At 32.8% G+C, this 18,821-nt stretch overlaps 1 long non-coding RNA gene across 1 annotated transcript; it reads left to right on the top strand.

Annotated features, from left to right (window-relative positions):
• Positions 1-8,977: 8,977 nt before the first annotated feature.
• On the top strand, positions 8,978-17,817 carry LOC126974507 (uncharacterized). The gene is made up of 3 exons (XR_007731528.1): positions 8,978-9,136; positions 16,429-16,639; positions 17,516-17,817. It is a non-coding gene; the product is annotated as an uncharacterized LOC126974507 (long non-coding RNA).
• The last annotated feature ends 1,004 nt before the right edge of the window (positions 17,818-18,821 follow it).

The raw sequence follows: 18,821 nt of genomic DNA, 5'->3' as shown, positions 1-18,821 counted from the left end.
TTCACTACAATCACAACTATATACAAGTAACACTAAATGATTTATAACAATGCGGCAGTCGGGTGACCAGCAGCCAGCACGTCCGATACTTTCGACTGCTCCAACAGAAAGAACCCAATAGCCGAGAGCAATTCGTAACAGTTACCCTACTACCAACCTTAATAATACGAAACTACCAACTTCATAATAAAGTGACATCACTAAGATTTTGCATGTGATTATATAATATTACAATTACTAAAAATATACTAAATATAATAACTAAAACAATATAATATTAACAGGTTACAAATTATTCTATTAATATTATCATAAGTGAATGTTGGTACTAATTGAAATGTCAAATAACCATTACACTTTATTTATTTCATGTACGGAATATGTCACGGAAATGACACTTATGAATGTCAATAAGAAATTATTCTTTCTTATTGAATCTACCGCTACTACGTAAAGGGTTGAGCTAATGAGTAGAAGTAGCAAGAAACTCATTGCCACTCTTTTAAATCAAGATTTTCATTTTCATCGTTGGTAAAATTATTATTAACGATGTAATGATTTAAATTAAAATTGAAATTAATTACAATGTAATATGTAAAGTGATGTGATGTGATTAAATTTAACTCTAAATAGTGATCTTAAATTATTTTAGTCAATTGATTTAATTATCTTTTTATGTATAAATAACATTGTTTAATTATAATACTTAACCCAACAGTAACTTACCAATGTCAATTGTATTCATTTGCATGTGGATTCTGGACTTGTAAGACCGGTTCTTATATTAAATATTAATGAGCGAACTGCTCTCGTGCAGATTTGCACGTACCAGCTGAATGATGGTTTTCTATAAATATAATATATATATTAATATAATATACACACTTCAATGGTTTTTTTTGCATTTTTCTACATAAAAGGTTAGTTTTTCTGTTCACATAAATTGTTGCCAGAGCTGACTGCTCCTTTCAAAAACACTGGATACTGTTAGCTCTAGGCTTATGAATATATTTGACTAATAATACTATAGTTCATAAAAAATATTGTTAGTAATGTATATGGCGATCTCTCTGAATTAAATAAAATAAATTAGTAGTTCCGTTGACTACCCTTCATTAAAACCCGTTCAATTTGATTCATTGAAAAATTCCGGTGCAAATTTGTATCTTATATAAGCTCCACTTCACCAAATACTTCTGTCTACATACATATGATTGTTTTGAGTTGAAATTCGAGGAATTCCCATAATTACTCATAGATCTGAATTACTTTCCAAATCCTTTCAAATGCAATTTTTTATTACATAGCGCAGAAGATCATCATTAGTTACAAACATAAAAAGAGACATGAATTAAAACTTAATATATATATATATATATATATATATATATATATATATATTAAGTTTTATATATATATATTATGTATCATAGAGTGAGCCTTAAGAAGATGCCTGATAAAGGTTTGATGAGAATCAGAAAATTAGTTAGTAAGTTACATCATTACATTTTAATGCAGCATTTATCACTTCGCGTTCCGAAGAGGTATTTCACCTTAATCCTGCCGCCGAGTTCCACCTTCGCACGATTCGCCACAAATTAGGATATCATTCCCACCATCTGGATGTGTGGCGGTCCTCCAAAATGTGGTTTTCAAGTAGCTTTCTTCCACGTACTTCAAAGCTGTGGAATGAGTTTCCTTGTGTGGTGTTTCCGGGACGATACGTACCTTCAGAGGCCGGCAATCTGTGATTCCTCTGGTGTTGCAAAAGAAAATATGAGAATTATAAAAAAGCGGGGCGGGTGTTGAGATACTGAGTCATCCGCCGCCTATAGTACCCGTTCCGGGACCTTGCAATTTTATGTATTTCCAATAATCAAAGCTAAACTTGAGGTGCGTTTTACGAATCTTGAAGATTGTTGTATGTAATTTGTATATTTGATTCTCAATCAATACGCGGGTTGCTATATATATATATAAATATATCCAATCCCCACATGCATAATAACCTCAAATACTTTTGAATTATAAATATTTGTAGTATTTTTATAGCTGCACCTATTATTTAAAGAATGACCGGTCAGACAACTTCTTATAAATAGATTTGTATAAGCTTGTTTCATTTGCTGTTGTTGCAATAGAAAAACGATTTTGTAATATTTAACCGAATTCAAAAAAGGAGGAGGTTCTCAATTCGTCGTTATGTTTTTTTTATGTTTGTTACCTCAAAACTTTTGACTGGGTGAACCGAATTTGATTATTCTTGATTGTTCATTAGTCGGTGTCATCCAAGATAGGTTTATCACTACATACATAGTTATAGGTGAGATGTGCTTGAGTCGTGAGGAGGCGAGAGGCGAGAGCGAGTCGCGGCGGAAGGACACCGATTCCAAAAATGACAATAAACGTAACTGGAATTAGATTAATTAATTGGATTGTATAAAAATACGCAATTATTTTTATACTTTTTAGTGCATACTTTTTAGTGCATTTATATTATATATATTGTTTTGAAATAGTGTTTTTGAAGTTGTTTTTTTGTTAATTTTTTTTGTATTTCTTAATTATCAAATATCTAATTATAATAGAGTTACTATTGTAATTATTGAAGTTATACTTCTTTAGGCGCGTTATGAAAAATGATGACAGTGAAATTTTAAGATGCGCACGCATCACTGTAACAGAAAAGTAACACTGTGAAGTTGGTTCCCTAAATTTTCTGACGTTTGCGACATTCAATTAATTGTCAAAACACTCAAATTGCAAGATTTTTACAATATTGTTCTTTCTACAAACGTAGAATAGCACGAGGAATAAATAATTTTAAGGATTTTTTCTTTGTTAGGCCAAAGAAGTATAACTTCTTGCGTGCATACATAAGTACACTCACACTTTTTTTATGTATTAAGCCTAAAATGAAGGTATCTAACGCTATCAATATTTACTATGCCATTTAGAATTAATCATAATTAATGATTTAAAAATATTTTTATTGGGTCCCAGTTTAGTTTGGGTATAATTCCTATTTTTGTATTTAGAATTTTTTATTACTTACTAGAAATATAATCTAATAGTAAAAATATTTTTAAGATCAACAAATTGGAAAAATCCGATCGAATGAATGATGGTAATGGGGTTACTTATGTTCCGGCAGTGAATGAAGAAGCGTTATTCCATCAGGACGCTTGCCATCGCGGCGGGTAGTACCATTTGGCTCTAAAATACAAACAAGTACAATATTGTATAGTATTTTTTTTAAAAAGAGCGAAAAAAAAAGAATGCTGGGAGAGTTTCTTGCGCCACTACATCTCTCTCCGAGCGCCATTCGTTTCCGAAGCTGTGGTAGTGTGAGAAATGACATTAAAAACAATTCTAAAGGAATCAATTTTGAGAAAATAAATGCCTTTAAACGCCTATGGTGCTCCCACACTGCTGTTATAAAATATTTTATAACATTTACAACACTTGAAAACTTGACAATATCATGACACCGCAGGGCGCGGAGATCGCTAGAACTAGGCCCGCACTTTCCGTATATCCTACTGTGCCTGGATACAATATGCTTACAAACAAATGAAAAATGTTTAATTTGTTACAATTTGTTAACTAAAAATCGTGTTTAGAAATTTTCATTGCCTAACATGAAAACATCATTGTTAGTTTTAAAATGTTTGGAAACATTTTATTAACAGTAGTGTGGGAGCACCATTATGATTCCAGAGATGTCGTGATGAGTAAGTACTCTCGTAATATCCTATATAGTACAGATACTTGTAATATTACATTTTCTTTTCTAAAGGCGAAGGGTAAACAGAAAACATGCAAACAAGGTGTTTTTAGACAAGTTTTGTGGTGAAAATATAGGATTTGGAGCACTACTTTATCCTGTTACACATACCCTTAAATCTTACTTGTAGGTTGCTAATACTTATTTTTGGTTAAAGTAAGCACTCCAGAGCTATTATGAACTACTTTTATTTGCAGTTAAACAAATTTTTTCTCGGCATCATGCATTTGTTTAGTATACTACTATCATAAAAGTTGTTCTTATAGATTTTACTTTTTTATGTTGGTACATTTATTCAGATTAGTAATCAATAATGAGGGTTGTAAGCAATTAAGCAGTTTGCGCCTGTTAAAATGTTACATTTTCGACCCAAGAATTTTGAAAATATTGGCTTTGTTACATAGGAGCCGTGAACTCGTATCGCTCAAGGTCGGCATTTAGTGTCACCTTAAGAGATCATGCCAAGTTGGCAGTTATAAAATCAATCAAATCGAAATAACTTTTATAATAAAAACACTTCTACGAACCACTTGAATAGAATATATATTAAATTATTTCACTACAATCACAACTATATACAAGTAACACTAAATGATTTATAACAATGCGGCAGTCGGGTGACCAGCAGCCAGCACGTCCGATACTTCCGACTGCTCCAACAGAAAGAACCCAATAGCCGAGAGCAATTCGTAACAGTTACCCTACTACCAACCTTAATAATACGAAACTACCAACTTCATAATAAAGTGACATCACTAAGATTTTGCATGTGATTATATAATATTACAATTACTAAAAATATACTAAATATAATAACTAAAACAATATAATATTAACAGGTTACAAATTATTCTATTAATATTATCATAAGTGAATGTTGGTAGTAATTGGAATGTCAAATAATCATTACACTTTATTTATTTCATGTACGGAATATGTCACGGAAATGACACTTATGAATGTCAATAAGAAATTATTCTTTCTTATTGAATCTACCGCTACTACGTAAAGGGTTGAGCTAATGAGAAGAAGTAGCAAGAAACTCATTGCCACTCTTTTAAATCAAGATTTTCATTTTCATCGTTGGTAAAATTATTATTAACGATGTAACGATTTAAATTAAAATTGAAATTAATTACAATGTAATATGTAAAGTGATGTGATGTGATTAAATTTAACTCTAAATAGTGATCTTAAATTATTTTAGTCAATTGATTTAATTATCTTTTTATGTATAAATAACATTGTTTAATTATAATACTTAACCCAACAGTAACTTACCAATGTCAATTGTATTCATTTGCATGTGGATTCTGGACTTGTAAGACCGGTTCTTATATTAAATATTAATGAGCGAACTGCTCTCGTGCAGATTTGCACGTACCAGCTGAATGATGGTTTTCTATAAATATAATATATATAATAATATAATATACACACTTCAATGGTTTTTTTTTGCATTTTTCTACATAAAAGGTTAGTTTTTCTGTTCACATAAATTGTTGCCAGAGCTGACTGCTCCTTTCAAAAACACTGGACACTGTTAGGCTCTAGGCTTATGAATATATTTGACTAATAATACTATAGTTCATAAAAAATATTGTTAGTAATGTATATGGCGATCTCTCTGAATTAAATAAAATAAATTAGTAGTTCCGATGACTACCCTTCATTAAAACCCGTTCAATTTGATTCATTGAAAAATTCCGGTGCAAATTTGTATCTTATATAAGCTCCACTTCACCAAATACTTCTGTCTACATACATATGATTGTTTTGAGTTGAAATTCGAGGAATTCCCATAATTACTCATAGATCTGAATTACTTTCCAAATCCTTTCAAATGCAATTTTTTATTACATAGCGCAGAAGATCATCATTAGTTACAAACATAAAAAGAGACATGAATTAAAACTTAATATATATATATATATATTAAGTTTTATATATATATATATTATGTATCATAGAGTGAGCCTTAAGAAGATGCCTGATAAAGGTTTGATGAGAATCAGAAAATTAGTTAGAAAGTTACATCATTACATTTTAATGCAGCATTTATCACTTCGCGTTCCGAAGAGGTATTTCACCTTAATCCTGCCGCCGAGTTCCACCTACGCACGATTCGCCACAAATTAGGATATCATTCCCACCATCTGGATGTGTGGCGGTCCTCCAAAATGTGGTTTTCAAGTAGCTTTCTTCCACTTCAAAGCTGTGGAATGAGTTTCCTTGTGTGGTGTTTCCGGGACGATACGTACCTTCAAAAAAGCGCGTACACCATACTTAGAGGCCGGCAATCTGTGATTCCTCTGGTGTTGCAAAAAAAAATGAGAATTATAAATAAGCGGGGCGGGTGTTGAGTTCCGGGACCTTGCAATTTTATGTATTTCCAATAATCAAAGCTAAACTTGAGGTGCGTTTTACGAATCTTGAAGATTGTTGTATGTAATTTGTATATTTGATTCTCAATCACGTCAAAACTGAAACTGAAATTTGTTACACTCAGATTATTAGCTGGATTTAACACATAGAATGGTTTATTAATGTTATTTTAACAGGACAAATACGCGGGTTGCTATTTAATTTATATCCAATCCCCACATGCATAATAACCTCAAATACTTTTGAATTATAAATATTTGTAGTATTTTTATAGCTGCACCTATTATTTAAAGAATGACCGGTCAGACAACTTCTTATAAATAGATTTGTATAAGCTTGTTTCATTTGCTGTTGTTGCAATAGAAAAACGATTTTGTAATATTTAACCGAATTCAAAAAAGGAGGAGGTTCTCAATTCGTCGTTATGTTTTTTTTATGTTTGTTACCTCAAAACTTTTGACTGGGTGAACCGAATTTGATTATTCTTGATTGTTCATTAGTCGGTGTCATCCAAGATAGGTTTGTCACTACATACATAGTTATAAGTGAGATGTGCTTGAGTTGTGAGGAGGCGAGAGGCGAGAGCGAGTCGCGGCGGAAGGACACCGATTCCAAAAATGACAATAAACGTAACTGGAATTAGATTAATTAATTGGATTGTATAAAAATACGCAATTATTTTTATACTTTTTAGTGCATTTATATTATATATATTGTTTTGAAATAGTGTTTTTGAAGTTGTTTTTTTGTTATTTTTTTTTTGTATTTCTTAATTATCAAATATCTAATTATAATAGAGTTACTATTGTAATTATTGAAGTTATACTTCTTTAGGCGCGTTATGAAAAATGATGAGAGTGAAATTTTAAGATGCGCACGCATCACTGTAACAGAAAAGTAACACTGTGAAGTTGGTTCCCTAAATTTTCTGACGTTTGCGACATTCAATTAATTGTCAAAACACTCAAATTGCAAGATTTTTACAATATTGTTCTTTCTACAAACGTAGAATAGCACGAGGAATAAATAATTTTAAGGATTTTTTCTTTGTTAGGCCAAAGAAGTATAACTTCTTGCGTGCATACATAAGTACACTCACACTTTTTTTATGTATTAAGCCTAAAATGAAGGTATCTAACGCTATCAATATTTACTATGCCATTTAGAATTAATCATAATTAATGATTTAAAAATATTTTTATTGGGTCCCAGTTTAGTTTGGGTATAATTGCTATTTTTGTATTTAGATTTTTTTTATTACTTACTAGAAATATAATGTAATAGTAAAAATATTTTTAAGATCAACAAATTGGAAAAATCCGATCGAATGAATGATGGTAATGGGGTTACTTATGTTCCGGCAGTGAATGAAGAACATTTAGACAGAGCGCGGCACCCGGTGTTAGATTTTTTTTAAAGATGCATTTTGTGTTAACAAATCAATTCTATTATACATGGATTATTTTATGAAAAAAGCATAAAGACATTTTTTAAATAAAAATTACCAAATTAAATTAAATCCATCGCAAATTACATAATTTTCGTTTGACATTCGTTTATATTATTACATTATTGCTCTTTTTATTGCTTATATAATATCAGATAATTATAATGTTTTAGGATGTTAAAATTCGACTGGTAATTTAAAAAAAAACATTCTTAAATGAATGATATAGTGTGTAATTCACAATTTTTTAATATGATTGGAAGTTGTATTTGAATTTGAATTAAATTTCGTTGATATAATACTGCTATAGGTGGTGAATTTACTAAAAATAATCGTTCTTTATTAAGAGACTTCTCAAATATGTAATGGATTGAGCATTTCGTATGATAGGTATGAATCAAACGACCGTTTTCAATACCCTATCTATCGTTAGTTTAACTTACTAGAGGTAGACAAATCAATCCTTTTACGCTTACTTACATTTCAATAACCTATCGACATAAAGCATTGGACTGTAACTATATTGGACATAACTATGGATAGATAAGATCTTGTCATTAAACGGTGACAGCAATGTATTCGTAACTAGAGATACGTTATTGAAAAACGGCCGTAAATCTATTACCCTTTCCCCACACTGCTCGGAAATATAAACTTATTGCAGAATAATTAATAAAAATCAATTAAGACTTCGTAATACGAAATCGAGGCAGGCCTAATAAGAGACGGAGCGATGACATAGTAGAAACAGCAGGAAAGATGTGGACAAGAATTGCATGAGACAGGAACAAGTGGAAATCAATGGAGGAGGCTTTTACCGCTAAAGGCTGTCCTTATGTCGAAATTAATAGCTAATAATACTAACAAAATTGGTATTTTTTATTTAAAATAGTGAAATACTAACACATACTAACAAATACAATATATAAGTAAATATCTTAATATATTGATGTATGGAAATAAAGCTATAAATAATTAAAAAAATAAAAAGACTTCGTTTCTTACTTAGACATACAATTATGTGTAGTGAACGACCTCTCAAATGGTATAGTTTTATTAAGGTACGGCTTTGAGGTGAGATTGGTTGTCGATTTGTGGCCAATGTGTGGCGGAACTATTTATTCTTTGAATATTGGCAAAACCATATAAGTATTTCCGGCATACTAAACTTGTTTATTAATGCACATAATTGTATTGATTTTTTTTAATGTGTCTAATAAAGTACATATTTGACCAAAGGAGTCAACAATTCTTCTTGATACAAAGCTCTGTCTACGCCTCTCTAAGGTCGTTAATTCTAGATTAACGCAAGTAGAAGTCAACCGGTGACGTCACAAAACCGGCTCAAGTCGTTTATTAAAGCTGCTCTGTCTTCACAACGCCTCAGTTTCGAATCAGCTGCCTTTAGATTGGCTTTCTTCTTTTGGAGTGAATTTTTTTTAATTTTTTTACAATACTTGGGTGCTAATGACAAAATCGAAGAGAAAATTTGCGATCACTGACAAGTTTCTTCCAAGGTATGCATTTTATGTAATTTGTTAGACAATAATAATTTACACATAGGAGATAGGCATAATTTTTAGATTTTAAATTCCGAAATGTGAGAAATAAAACTAAACTGGCAAGAAAAAGGTTTTATTACCTTGCTACGAAGGAGATTCTAAACCTATTTCATACTTTAAGGTACTATTTATTGTATTATTAAAGGGTGCGTCCTTTAATAAAATGTTTTATAGATTAAGGCGAAATCCATTGCTACGTTATCACGTGTCGAAGTGGTTTTGTGAAACTTAGCGGTATTAACACATTTTGTTTTGTTTACTTGCTACTAAATAGGTTATCCAACGAACGAACGAGACAATTGGCACGGCCACGAACGTTTTAGTAAAAATAAACTGTCAAAGTCAAATATGAGAGAATACATGACAGCTAGTTATAATATATTCATTTTAATACTCAAGGTAAGATCTATAGAACGTACTTAGAATTTTCTCAGACTTTACTAACGTAAAACTTAGCTGAGTGTGATAAAACGCGAATTGTTTTTCGCATTGGGCTGTCTTAGCTTATGGTCAGCATAATTTCAAGTGTCAAATAACTATAATTACCAAATTAAAGATTATGGCAAGCTTACACTCAGCTATGTAAAGTCTGAGCATAATTTTAGTACGCTCTATACTCTCAACTATCTTCCTTTCTAAGAATGTTGCTGGGCACGGGAGTTTTTTTTTTAAATAAAAAAAGCAATTGTGTGGTTTTATGGAACCACGATTCAAGTGAAACTTTTACTCACAAAATAACATATGAATAACAGCATAATAATCGAAAGAAAAAAAATATTCATAATAATTATGCTTTACTTATTCGTAATAAAAATATGTATTATGCAATAAAAATATTTGTAAGGTGTAGGGCTCGACCCTACGCTTCCCCGACACTTTGTTCCTTCCTACGCTTTGACAACTCGGCTAATATGACTTGAAAGTAGTAGTAGTTGTAATCATACTACTTCATCCCTACTCCGCGGCCGCCTGTAATGTGATGTGATCAAAATTTGAGGCAATGTAATAATTATTTTGCTTACGGTTCTTAACAATGCCAAACAGGCTCAGAATGTCTGATAATAAAATATTATTACAGGAATCCATTTTTCTCTCTTCGGTGAAATACATCTACTGAAGATACAAAACGGGGCAAGGGGTGAAATGAAATTAAATTCGATGATAATGAGGGTAGTTTCAACTTAGTGTAATGGTACATGAAAATACGATATACCTGTCTTAAAAACAAGATTACTATACATCATTTATTACTTATTTGTTTTGAGCAATGCACACACACTAACAAAAAGTGAAATACAACTCGCGTGTGTAAGCAATTTGGGCTATGTCAGTGACTTTGGTTCTCCTACGGATATCCGCATTTCTGCTTCGATCTCGTCGTATATAAAAACACCTTTACGAAACAATAGGTTTGTTCCCTTGTCGAATTCCTGAGTAGAGAAAGCTTTCTCTCACACAAAAGTTTAATGGCAACACAACCTTGTTAGTGAGCCATAATGGTATTTATTACTAAGTAGCACAGACTTAGGTAAAAACGGGGATGCTTATATTAAAAGTTTAGACTATCGGAATAAAACATAACAAAATATTTGGAACAATCAATCTGTGCCTTAAGAATGTTAAGAAAAACAGTGACATTTTATTTAATTATTTCTTAAACTGTAAGATTTAAATGTTTTAGTATACAAAATGTTATTAAATTTGTAGACATAAACAACGAAAACATATTAAGCACAGAACGCGGTATAAAATGAATACAGAATGACATACATTAAACCGGTCGATGTTTACAATATATGCAAACGAGAGCAAACACGGGGTGACTGCGTGATGCACGTGCGGTCACACCGTGCCTTACAGCATATAACCGATCGGAGACGTAGGACGGAGGCATAAAATTAAAACATGCACCATACTTTGATATTTGTTTCTTGTATATAGTACAATGTTCATGAAATGATTTTGACACTGATTAGTTTAAACTAATCAGACTACAAATACAGACAAACTAAATGATTTAAATCATTTCTGCAACAAACAAATATCTACCATGAAATAATAAGTATAATCCTATCTTTAAACCTGGTTGGTTTATTGTTCCTATTATTGTTTATCATCAAAGGTAATTTGGCATTTCAATAAAATTTCAATATTTAAAGCGATCTATGGAACATTTTGGCGAGCTCTTTTTTCAAACCATCTAAGATGATGATGAAGCTGGAATTAACAAAGGTATAAGGTAATATAGCATCCCTTAGATTTTAAGGGATGCTATATAAGTATTAGCTTCGTATTTGCATGTAATTGGATTCTAAACACTTCTTAATCTTAAACTAAACACTCAAATCGAATCAAACCATTATATCGTCGTCGTTGTGTCAAAATTAAATAACTAGCAAAACCAAAGTTCCGATATAATTGCGAATCAGTGTTTTTTTTTAGCAAAAATGGCGAAAACTTTCTATGTGCGTAAAATTTTAGTGTAGATGTTTTTATATATTATAAAATCGGACATGAGTAATATAAGCGATGCATAATTATGGTGCTAGTATAGTTATTGTTATAGAAAACTGCCAATAGACAATTATTTAGTTCTGCCATAACTTTGTTTAGCATATTTTATGTAATTATTTAGATCTTACCGTTAGTTATTCTTTTTTTCACATACTCTGACATACATACATACAGAACAATTGAGATCGATAACTACAGTTATTGCCTTTTGTCACATTGTTTTCCAAATTTCCATAGACATTGAATTTAGTAACTAATCTATTAATTTAAGTCAAGCTGAGAGATTATTAAAAGATATAAATTAAGATTAAATTATAAAGATATATAAAACTATAAACACATTACATAACTTTAAATTTTAACAACATGAAGCAGAGTTTCTGGTAGCAGGATCTTACATCCACCATAAGTAACGCTCGTTCACGAGCATAAGTTATGAGGTAAATACTCAAAGATCGTGGTCAGCGTCAGACTGATAGTGAATGTCAATGAACCTCAGTGAAACTTGATACTATTTTCTATGATATGAATATGGTGGAAGCTATATTCGTTATTTTACCCGAAAATTGTGAATTTTCATAGCAGCGGTCCTAAATACACGGAATATTTATATATTTAACGTCGTTTATAACATAAAAATAGCTAGCTGTTACCCGCGACTTCGTACGTATTTACAGTTGTAACCATATTAGTAAGTGTTTGCTGCAACATGCAAATACAAAATTTCATATCAATTCGACTCATGGATCAAAAGATAAAAATCATTGCCACCAGCGCCATCTATCCGGCACTAACGTAACTATGGTCGTCGCAGTGGTTTTGTCGCCCTTTATATGTGTGTTCAGATATCACGTGAGGAAAAAAGATTTTATATAAATCCACAGAGGCGATTATGTGATTACAATGAGCATTCAAATTCCGCCTGAGTGATTTGACTGAATTTTTTTCATTCCGAATATATAGATAGTAGGAATCTAATGGGTTTTATGGTCCTTGTTTACCTTGTTTCTACCCATCAGCAGATAATGGGCAAATAAAAAAAATTGGCAGTTGTAGAGACTGAAAACTACTTTTAGTTCTAAAATTTTAATTTTAATAATGCTTAAAAACAATTAAATTATTAATTTAAATTTATTTTCAATAATATATTAATCAAACTCAAACACTATTTCAACAATGCACAGTATATACAAATTTAACTTTTCACTAAGTCCAGTCCATTCAATTTCACTTATAAGATATACACAGCATTAAAGTTGCACAATACGTTAGCTGTATAGCTACAGATATACTGCTATGAGCATTTCGGTGACGCGAACTCACGACACGTACGCATAAGATTTTCCCCTACCAAAAAGTGCCCACCACGCCTAAAAAAGTTTCACATCAAAAATCTGAGAATATCATTGATTGACAGTAAATCCTGAAATTAAAATTTACATTGCATTATCAGCTCGTTCTCCCTTAAGTCGGCGGTAGGTGTGAGTGAAAGAGCGATATTGGTAATACTGCTCACACGCCCCACGACCGCTCGTATGATCGAAATTTTAACAATAACTACTAAATATAATTGCATGTAAAGAACTTGTGTAACTGGACCTTTTACCGACTTCGGCAGACGATGCAGGAGTTGCTGCACCACACAGTTGAACATTAGAAGAATCCAAAGTCCAACTCAATTAAATATTTTTACGTTAAAGTCGTATATTATGAGCACTTATATAAAATATGAAACGAGTATGTTAATAAAAACCCTTGGCACAACAACAAAATGTCAATGAGCTGATGAGATTATCAGCAATATTGCATCATGCAGTCCAACTGGTTTGCATCAACTATTGTAATGGTGTTTTGATGTAAATTTCCCATATTATATAACAAGCCATAAAACCAAATAAAAGCCAATAATCTGAGTCTGGCATTTGGCCTACCACCGATGATACACGAGTAGCGAATAAAGCTAGAAACTAGTTTGTTCTAGAACAAAGTTAGCGAGAATCTAGAATAAAAGCTAGCATAAAAACCCAATTCACTAATTATACTTTGTTTATATACAATAGCGGTTTTGTTTATATTTATATCATCGTCTAGAAAAGTGTCAATATTATGACTTGAGTCATTTTTTTTTGGATACGAGGTAAAATACATTAACCTATTGAAGACCCCGAAACGGGGCCCATATGTCGAACTCATGAGTCCACCTAAGCGGACACCCCCTACCGACTAAAAACCTCCTCTATGCTGTCAGCCCTAAAGGCTTAACCAGTGACATAGGACGTGGAGGTCGCAATTAAAAATGGGAAAAACCCCGAATTTCTTAAGAACGTGAAATTGCATTCGGTGTACCCCAAGGTAGCGTGCTAGGCCCCTTAGTATTTTTGTTATATATAAATGACTTATGACTTCAAATATACGATATCCTACGATCTTATTTGCAGATGACTGTACGATTTGCCCTCAAATATACCATATCCTGCGATTTTATTTGCAGATGACTGTACGATAGTAATTAAAGACAGCCTGCAACAACTCGAACTAAATATGAAGATGCTCTAGCAAGGACATTACACTTTTTTTTTATTTTTTTTTTATGGAAAAAGGAGGACAAACGAGCATACTGGTCACCTGGTGTTAGTGATCACTACCGCCCACATTCTCTTGCATCACCAGAGGAATCACAGGAGGGTTTCTGGCCTTTAAGGAAGGTTTACGAGCTTTTTTGAACGCTGAAACACCGTACAACAAAGCTCATATGTGCTCACAACAGCTTTGTAATAAGTGGAAGAAAGCTGCAGGGCGTGTATAATATGAGTCTGGCACTTGTCACAACGCCGATGACAAACGAGTAGCGATTATAGCTAGGAACTAGAAACAAGTTAGCGAGAAGCAAGAATAAAAGCTAGCATAATAATCCAATTTACTAATAATACTTTTTATGCAAAAATATATTGGCACCATATATTTTACTCTTATACAATAGCTGGTGAGTTTATTTTTATATCATCATCTAGAAAAGTCTCAATATTATGATCTGAGTCATCTGAGTCCGGCAATTGGCCACCAAGCGAGCTATCCTCATCTTTCATTATCAATGACAGCTCTTGTCATTGTCACAAACCAGAAGATAGAATCTTCGCCGGTGTGAATAGTTAGATTAACAAAAAAAAAACGCCGCTTATGTTGAATCACGCTTGCACTCGAGTTTTTCTAGCTAAACATAGAATTTATTTGTGTAATTAACCCCAAAAGTAAGGGTTATCACTTTAAAAACATAACAAATTGCTTAGATTAGACAAACGCGACTTCTCAAGTCAATTTTATAATATGCAAATATTGGGGTTGAGCAGGTTATCAACTGTAAAGTAGATCCTGTAGATGAAGCCACATCCTGAGAGTTGAACAAAGCATACAAGATTTTATCAACGATACGTCACTCGAATGGTTGGCATAGTTGGAAGTGCGCTCGTATGGAACGCGAGAGCATTTGTCCTTTAATGCATTCTTCTTTGTACGATTTTATACCCCCTCAATCTCTTATCCAACCTCCTTTAAATGTCTCTTCTCCCTAATTTTTACTACTGTAACTTCTAACTTGCAACATCTAACGAATTAGTTTGATGAATGTGAGGCATTAGCCTCACAATTATGGTCATCCTATTTTCTTCTAAGTGGACATGATGAATAAAAAAGAATAGGTAAAATACATATCTTTAAACTGTTTTGTGATTAACAACATTATAGCACTTTCCCTACGCCAAAACCTTTCAAATTACGAACCGGTTACAGTATCTTTCCATTATATTCTCCTTGGTCTTTCTACTGGCCTTGTTTTCTCAACTTTCCCTCTATTATCTACATTATACTGTTATACTTGATCTCCCGTCACATGCTTATAATTATTTCTATCGTTAAAAGGAATAAAAGGCATTTATTTTCTCAAAATTGATTCATTTAGAATTATTTATGATGTCATTTCTAATATACTGGATACTACTACCGCGTCGCAAACAAATGGGGCGTTGAGACTCTCCTAGCAATTGTTTTTGCACTCTTTTTAATCAAATATACAATATTGTAATGTCATTGCTATTGCTATAAAATAATCATAATCTATTTCCAGGCTGTCGGATCACTTAGATATTCAGCTGTGGAGTAGTAGGATTTACGACAGAGCCTTTTTTGACTTGCCTGAACAGTAGCTGGGACTTTATTATAATATACATTTACCCTAAAAGCTATTATGTATCTTATGAATCCTACTAATTAATCATTACATTTAAAAAGTTACTAACTAATCCACGCTCCTGCACTTGCAAACGGGCTGAAACATCTGGAGCTAAGAAGTAATTAACACAATGGATATACCTTATGAGAATATTTCTGTGCATAAATCTGGGGAAATCATTTTCTCATAATTTAATTGTATTAATTATTTCACAGCAGAATTATAATAAAAAAATGTCTTCTCCTCCAAAAAACTCCTTCTCATGTCCAAGATATTGTACAATGACTTGACAAGAATGTTCAAAATACTATCTTCGCGCTTCAATAACGCTACTGGAAACCCAAGCGCTGGCAGCTATTTCGGTCAACGGATCAGCCTAGCTATCTAACGCGGAAAACTGCCAGTATTCTTGGCACGCTACGCAATGATAGTTTTAATTTTATATAGTCATAGTATTGTAAATATAGTTATAAGATTTGTATTGATAGAAAAATTTTGTTTTTTCCAGACTCGCTAAAAACCTGTGCACCCGCAAAGGCAGCCGTCGGGCTAACACCGGGAACCGTCTGGAGCACGCCGTACTCACCCACATTCAGCACGTACCGTAGATTTTCTTCACCAGCGGCACTCATCATCATCACCATCACCATGGCCCGCGGCGACGCATACAAATCATCCATGAAAACTATTCAACAAATCGACTTATCAGCACCTGTTAAGTAAGTACCAGTGGGAGGCTCATTTACACAGGATGTCAACTAGATTATAGGTACAACAACGGCTCCTTTTTCTGCCGTGAACATTATTTTGTTTCGGTCTGAAGGGCGCCGTAGCTAGTGAAATTATTGGGCAAATGAGACTTAACATCTTATGTCACAAGGTAACGAGTGCAATTATTGTAGTGCCTCTTAGAATTTTTGGGAATTTTCAGCGGCACTGCATTGTACTGGACAGGGTGTATAAATTAACATCAGCTGAACGTCCTGCTCGTCTCGTCCCTTATTGTCATAAAAAATCTCTGGTCATGATATTATTTAAATTTGAGATATTAATTAAAACCTGAAGCTAAAACGTTAAGTTAACATTAAGTTATTCCTGTTCACCTTCCTATCGATTAATTTTTATGCAATAATACATTCAAAGTGAATACACCACGTGATTGATAAAAAGGCTTGTGAAAAGCACAGCTAAATTTACTACTAAGCTACATGTGTATTCTATAATAAATTAACTTGAGCAGCTTATAACGAAGAAACATATAATTTATAGCAAAAATTGAATGAAGACTTAGAATGCAATTTTGGATTATTTTGTTTTAATTTACTCGGAGAAAATGTGTTTTTTACAAATAATTTTAAGCTCGCACTTTTTTTAAAAATATTAATTCTTGTTACCTCTTTTTGTGCAAAATAAAAATGTATAAACTTAACTCGAAACCTACCTCTGAATGATCCGAAACTAGTCCGTACCAAGACCGATACAAACGTTAGTATAGCCGTATTAATAAATAAGTTGAAAATGGCTCAGTAAAGTTTTAATAATTTGAATCGAATTTATTTTGTTGATGTCATAAATTTTTGTGATTTACTTTTCAGAAAACCAGTAACCATGCCGATTCAGCCCCCAAAGAAACAAGAACAAAAAAATTACGGCGCTTGGGGGCCAATATTCAAGGATAAAAAATCATTTACCGAAATGCACCTTTGTTAATTCCAGCTTCTTCATCATCATCATCATCAAATAAATATAATTAATTAGGCTTTAAAGTAACATGTTATTTAATTGGCAAAAATAAATTAACTATATCGCTTCGTGTATTTCATTCTCTGTGGTCGTAGGGTCTATAACTAACAATTTCATGTAATCATTTTAATATTAAAATATCATAAAAACAGTATGTTTTTGTTATCTGTTACCCCTTTTGCTGACTTAGATTAAGGATTGGTTTCCGCTGTGCTCTAACTAGATACCATAGGCATAGTCGCAAAGTGCGGCAACTAATACTACGGCCAAGTGGACGTACTCGAGCCAGTTTCGAACAATGTGTGACGTTGACGTGCCACATGCTATGTTCAACTTTGCTAATAATTGAAACTAAAATGCCGGGTTGAGTAGTAAAACTTTGTAAGAATAATACTACACATAATAAGAAAGACACTGGGATCACATATCATCAGAATTTTATATTTTATTAATTACCGTGTAAAATAACACGAAGCGTATGTTACAAAATTTGAAAGATGCCATTGAGTGTCAAGATGCCACGCACATAAGCATCTTTACAAATAGCCAATACACACAATAATATACGGTTGCCGTAATAATAAATATATTGTTCTTAGGTAATGTGGTATCTAGTTAGAGTGCAGCGGAGGGAGCGTTCACCAAAAGACAGTATTCCATACCAGTGCCCCGGGGTCTATATTGTGACTGCAGCTGCGGAAGCTCCTATATCGGACAAACAAAAAGAGCTATTTCTCAACGCGTTAAGGAACACATTAGCGCAGTTAAAAATATCGATCCTAAAAAATCTGCAATAGCCGAACACTTGCTTAAAGCCGGTACCAACCATTGGATCGGGCTGCACAACCCACGAGTGATTTCTGCTGAACGCCAATACATCCCACGGCTCGTTAGAGAAGCAATGAAAATAAAAAAGTTACCAACAATTTTGATAGGGAGGATGGATTTAGACTAGCGCAAACGTGGAATTCCGTGGTCTCACTCTGCAGTACAAATGTAACAAAAAGATCTGAAAGTATGGACGTCGTCAGTAGTGTGTGTCGTGAATTAGGGAATCAAACACCAAAATGAATTAGGCGCCACGTGGACAGATTGATGTACTATTAGTGTCAACTATCAATGTGTCAAGAGTTTCTCGCCGCCTCCGCAGTTGCGCCG

The sequence above is a fragment of the Leptidea sinapis genome, chromosome 32 (assembly GCF_905404315.1).
Source record: "Leptidea sinapis chromosome 32, ilLepSina1.1, whole genome shotgun sequence".
NCBI lineage: Eukaryota > Metazoa > Arthropoda > Insecta > Lepidoptera > Pieridae > Leptidea > Leptidea sinapis.
The sequence above is the reverse complement of the archived record's forward strand: the minus strand, read 5'-3'. Positions and strand labels throughout refer to the sequence as shown.